The sequence below is a fragment of the Myodes glareolus genome, chromosome X, assembly GCF_982192425.1.
Source record: "Myodes glareolus chromosome X, mMyoGla1.1, whole genome shotgun sequence".
Lineage (NCBI taxonomy): Eukaryota > Metazoa > Chordata > Mammalia > Rodentia > Cricetidae > Myodes > Myodes glareolus.
The window spans coordinates 57192373-57198576 of NC_142053.1; the positions used below are offsets into that span (position 1 = coordinate 57192373).

The following is a 6204-nucleotide window of genomic DNA, read 5'->3' on the forward strand; positions in this document are numbered from 1 at the left end:
ACACACAATAGGGCTTATTGAAGCTATTGTACTGAGAATAGGACCATCTTAGAAACCCCACCTGATGTGGGAGTCCCCTCTGTATGCTGTGATTACCATTAATGAATAAAGAAACTGCCTTGGACCTATAGCAGGGCAGAACTTAGGTAGGTGAGGAAGATGGAACTGAATGTTGCGAGAAAGGAGGTGGAGTCAGAGAGAAGCCATGTAGCCCACTGGAGACAAAAGTTAAGAACTTTACCCGGTAAACCACAGCCACGTGGCAATACACAGATTAATGAAGATGGGTTAAGTTAAGATGTAAGTGTTAGCCAACAAGAAGCTACAGCTAACGGGTCAAGCGGTGAATTAAATAATAGAGTTTCTGAGTGATTATTTCAGGGCTGATTTTATGAGCTGGCAGGAACCAACAAACAGCCCTCTCCAAAACTCAGTTTAGTGAAAGCACCACATAGCGTCAACTTGAAAGAGTCAAAGTACACAACCTCATCTACTATGAGCTTTTATGTACTGTTATTCTCATATTTCTTATATATGTTAGGCTTATTTCCTTTAGTAAGAATGTCTTTTTTAAACATTTTATTTATAATATTTTTAAAATTAAAACTAATTTTGTTACAGTAACTTAAAGTACTTGGGTTTACTCTAAAATAAAAAAATTCTACTTCATTAAAAATCAGTAAATATTCTGGACAGTGGTGGTATACACCTTTAATTCCAGGACTCGAGAGGCAGAGGCAGACAGATCTCTGTGAGTTTGAGGCCAACCTGGTCTACAAGAGATAGTTCCAGGACAGGCTCCAAAGCTACAGAGAAACCCTGTCTCAAAAAACCAAAAATAAAAAAAAATTAGGAAATAATATGAATAAAGAATGCATCAGTTTGAAACTCCAAACTAGTTTGTTAAACATTTTATTCTTGTCCGTGTGTGTTTGTGTGTGTGTGTGTGCGCGCGCACACACAAGCTTGCACAGGAGGTAGGGTAAAGAGGGTTAGGGGTGTGCATGTGTGAAATAAAAAGATAAGAATTGAATATGACAATATTGAATATGCACAAGTAAAAATAGCACAAATATTTTAATTTTCACATAAAAACAGAATATAATGGGAACATTAATGTTAAGGTAGGAAGAAAGCTATATGTCAGCACAAAATAAATCAAGAAGTATTTTTATTGATAAAAGAAGCACAGAGTAGGTTAGTAGTTACATCTCAAGAACAGTAATAACTCAGATATTATGTGATACATAATATCAGTATCAGTGATACAAATATTCAGTATACAAATACAGATGAGTATCCTGCTCTTCATTAATATGTGATGACAACAATTCCAAACTGTGTAGGTGAGAAAAAGAATGAAGCATTTTGATTTGATATTATACTAATTATAGAGTTTTGAAATCCTAAAACAACTTCTGCAGCATCCTATGATTTAGACCATTGGAAAAATTTTGGGGGATTTTTAGGTCTTTCAATAAATTTTATAATGATTTCTGTAATTATATGCAACGAAAGTTTAAATATTTAAATAACAAAGATTCTGATAAAAACCTATCTTCAATCTAAAATTGGAACAGCCTACTTAAAACAAGATAATTCAACAGAACAGTTATGTAATCAATACACACATAGTTTTTTAAGGATACACTTGTTAAAAAGGAAAATTGAGATAGAAAGATCTATAAAAGCCAGGCGGTGGTAGCACACGCCTTTATTCCCAGCACTCGGGAGGCAGAGGCAGATGATCTCTGTGAGTTCAATGCCAGCCTGGTCTACAAGAGCTAATTCCAGAACAGGCTCTAAAACTACAGCAAAATCCTGTCTCAAAAAAAAAAGAAAAGAAAGAAAGAAAGAAAGAAAGATCTAGATCGGTAAAAAGAAGAAGAAATTGAAGACAGAAGACACAAACATACATATATAAATACATTTTTGGATATTAAACACTCAAAGATATGTAAATATTTATCAAATTGATTTCTAATTATTTTTCTGTGTATTTCTCCTGAGTTCTGTATATTCAGTATTTGAAATAACTAGTGAAAGTCATATGAAGTAGAGTTAGGAACTTTAAGAGAAATATTACTTTAGAATGTCAATTACAATTTTTCTTACCAGTGATAATGTTGACTTTTTGCTACGGCCTCAATGGAAAGTTCAAGAGGACAAGAACTGTGACTATTATGTGCAAGATATAGATATTAACTCTTTTATGAACCGTACTGATGTAAGATAATAAATAAAAATAGATATTGTCTGAGGTATATCTCATTTGGATGTAAAATATTTTCTGAAATGTTAAGAATAATATGTATCACAAAATTTCTCTTTGTATAATTTATATTGTTCAGCAATACTTATGGCAAGTCTTGCAAAAACAGTCAAATAATGGTATCTTCAAAAAACCCAAATTATTATTTAGAACAACTTTCTTGCCTACTCTCTCATATTTTAAGACTTCAACAACTATGTACAAGCTAAAGTTCCATACATTTTGAGTTTAATATGATTCTTGCCTACAAGGCAATTTTCCATAATGGTAAGAAATCTCTCTGCCCACATTCTGCCAAAACACTCTGGAGTTTGCATATATTTTCTCTGAAATTATCCTATTTGCTTAAAAATTACCCAAAATACTCCACTGTGTAATTCCTGACTCATTCCTAGAGTGTAACTCTTAGATGAATCACATCATAAGTGGTTTACTCTGAAAATAACAAATTACAACTAAACAACATCAATATATCTTTACGCGCTTATAAGCAATGTTGAAATACTAAAAACTCATCTCTTGATGTAAGCACTGACGACTCAAAGACAGAGTTTCTACCGAAAAATGGACTGATTTTAACCTAAAAAAATGCAGAGTTAACTTCCTAGATTCCTGACCCATCCTAGTAAAGGAAAGAAGAGCAGGTTGGAGGAACACAGAGAATCTGAGCAACTTCATTGACAAATAACCATGGTTTTAATGTTAGGTTTGTTTTACCTGCCTCTGTCAGGTGTTGGGAGGAAAGTGCAACTCTGCATATTAAGTAAGACCAGAGAAGGTAATAGGGGGATTGTCTCTCCTTTTAAAATGTGGAAAGCTTTATTAACCCTGAGGGAGAGAAGAATGGCCACCATTTGTTTCTGTCCTGAGCTTCAATTTCATTAATGGCTTGGGATTCTATATTAATAGCGTGCATTTCTACTGACTACTTCATCTATTTGCTTTTAAAGCAAACCTGCTTTTAAGTCTATAATAAGCCATGTATAGTCACTGATCTTGCAATGATTATTTTTCTCAAAAGAACTCAGTACATCATGCTAGTAAAATTTAGGGGCAGAATTGAGAATTGTAGGTAGTGAGGAATCAGGGGGATTACATAGACTGTTACAAGCCTGTGCTGCAGAAATGGGAATAGCAGGTTGAAATTGAACATGGGAAAATTTAGTCTGAATGTCAGGAAAAGTTGTCAACTCACAAATTTAATTAGGTAGTGGAATAGCTTCCCAGAAGAAATGGCAGAAATTTATTGCTGGAGCTATTTAAAATTGGCCTGGCCAAAGCACTAGGGAATACACAGAGGGCGCAATCGTTCACAGAATCTTGATGATTGATATATAGAGCAATTGGGCTTTTGCATTTCTAATTCTTATGACTATTATTTTAGAACTTCCATTTACAATGATAAGTATGTCCTTTTTACAAGTATAACCGTGAAAATCAAAACATTATACTATTCCATAGAGATATCCTCAACCATTTTTAAGTATATTCTTATTTCCTGCAGTAAAGACTCAACCATTCTTTCTTTATTTCTTCCTTTTTTCTATTATTGTGCAAAAAGCAATCCCAGTAGACTTCTGATATTTTTTTCTCATCTTTACAAGAGGAATATTCCTTTTTTATTTCAATTTTCACTTTTTGGATTAATAATCAGTTCTTTCAATGACTTGTCTACTTTTCATTTTCTGTCTGAATAAGGATTCACAAAGGACATTTTTCTATTTAGCTCTTTTATAAAGCCACTGCCTATGTCCATAATCATTTCATTCAGGATACTATTTTAATGATTTTTGCTCTATTCAATCTCTGAGTGAGAAAAAGACAGAATCAGAAACTTTGATGAAATTATTGATAACTATTTCTTCAGTGATCCTTGATAGCCAAATCTATAATTCTGATTTCTGTGAGACATTTAGTTATTTTTCATAAGTAAAATATATGAAGGCTGACTGAGAAGCCAAGGACAATGGCACTGGGTTTTGATTCTACTGACTTTGTGGGAGCCTGGTTTGTTTGGATGCTCACCTTTATAGACCTGTATGGAGGGGGGAGGACCTTGGACTTCCCACGGGGCAGGGAACCCTGACTGCTCTTAGGACTAGAGAGGGAGGGGGAGGTGGGGAGGGAGAGGGAAAAGGGAGGCGGGGAGGAGCTGGAAATTTTTAATAAATTAATTAATTAATTAAAAATATATGCTGTGTACATATAATGTTCTTTGGTAATATTCAATATGCCTAAAGTAAATTTTGCTTGGTTGCACTTTTTCTCTCAGTAATAGTGTGAGTACATTCTGATTCCTAAGTAGCACATGAAATGAGATACTGCAATACAGCAACAACAACAACATTCTAGTAAGCATTTATCTCCTTGGACTGAATGCCATCTGACCCCATTTTGAATGTAAAGAATATAACACCATTTATATGTTCATTTTCCTTCTAATAATAATCAACAAAACAATACTCTCCAGCTGAAGAGATGATATTCTCTTAGAAAGCTTGGCAGAACAGGGTTCTAGTGATCCTAACCACAATATCTCCTTAGTCATTTTGTCTACCCACTGCCATACCCAGCAGACCCACCCCCTCCTGGCAACCCCTGGCACTATTGTCCTACTCATACCCAGCACTGACCCTGGGGGGAGAAGGTGCTGCCATAACTCACCAAATCATGACTCCAGGCAAGGGCATTCTGGCTGTAGATGAGTCTACAGGAAGCATTGCGAAGTAGACACAGTCCATTGGCAGTGAGAACATGGAGGAAAATAGGTACTTCTATCCCCAGCTGCTACCGATTTTTGAAGATGATGTGAATCCCTGAATTTTGTGTGGGGAAGGGGGGTTTGATCATCATCCCTGAGACACTACACCAGAAAGCAGATGATGGCTGTCCCATCCCCCAAGTTGTCAAGTTCATGGGTCGTGTTGAGGCCATTAAGGTAGATATGAGCATGCTACCCCTGGCAGGAACCAATGGCAAGACTACCATCTAAGTTTTGAACGGAATATTAGAACACTGTGCCCAGTATAAAAAGAATGGAGCTGACTTTGCCGAGTGATATTGTGTGCCAAAGATTGGGAAACATATATCCTCAGTCTTTGACATCATCAAAAATGCCAATGTTCTAGCTTGTTACATCAACATCTGCCAAAAGAATGGCATTATACCCATTGTGGAACCTGGAACCTGAAATCATCTCTGTGGGGACAATGACTTGTAATACTGTTAGTATGTAACTGAGAAGCTACTGGCTATTATCTACAAGGCTTTGAGTGACAACCATGTCTATCTAGAAGGCACATCGCTGTAGCCCAACTTGGTCACCCCAGGCAATGCTTGCACCCAAAAAAAAATTTTTAATGAGAAAATTGCCATGGAAACTGTCACAATATTTTATCAAGCAGTGACTCCTGTTGTTCCTGGGGTCACTTTCATGTCTAAAGGGCAGAGTGAGAAAGAGGTATCCATCACTGTTAATGCTATCAACAAGTGTCTGCTGTTGAAGCCAAAGACATTTTCTTATGCCTAAACCCAGCAGGCTTCTGCTCTAAAAGCTGAAGAAGGACTCAGGAGAACCTGAAGTCATGAGAAGTATGTCAAACAAGCCCTGTGCAACAGTCTGATTTGTCAAAGAAAGTATACCCAAAGTGGCAGTCTGGGCCAAGCCAGTGATTGCCTTATTATCTCTCACCATGCCTTCTGACTAGAGGAGATCTAAGGTTGACCCATGAATACTTCAGTTCCCTACCTACCCACCCGCTATTGAAGACTCTTTCCCATCACGCTTGCTGCTTTGTGACTGGTGTGTGGTGTTGTTTGTAAATACTATTTGTGCCATTCTTTCAAGTTCAGTGCCAATAAGCAGCTATTTAAGGGGGCAAAATCATAGTCAACAAAGTGAAACAAAACTTAGTATGTGATCAACAAATTTG

The 6204-nt window shown here is 36.3% G+C and overlaps 1 pseudogene; it reads left to right on the forward strand.

Annotated features, from left to right (window-relative positions):
* Positions 1-5975, forward strand: part of LOC125389262 (fructose-bisphosphate aldolase A pseudogene) — a 143926-nt pseudogene extending 137951 nt beyond the window's left edge.
* The last annotated feature ends 229 nt before the right edge of the window (positions 5976-6204 follow it).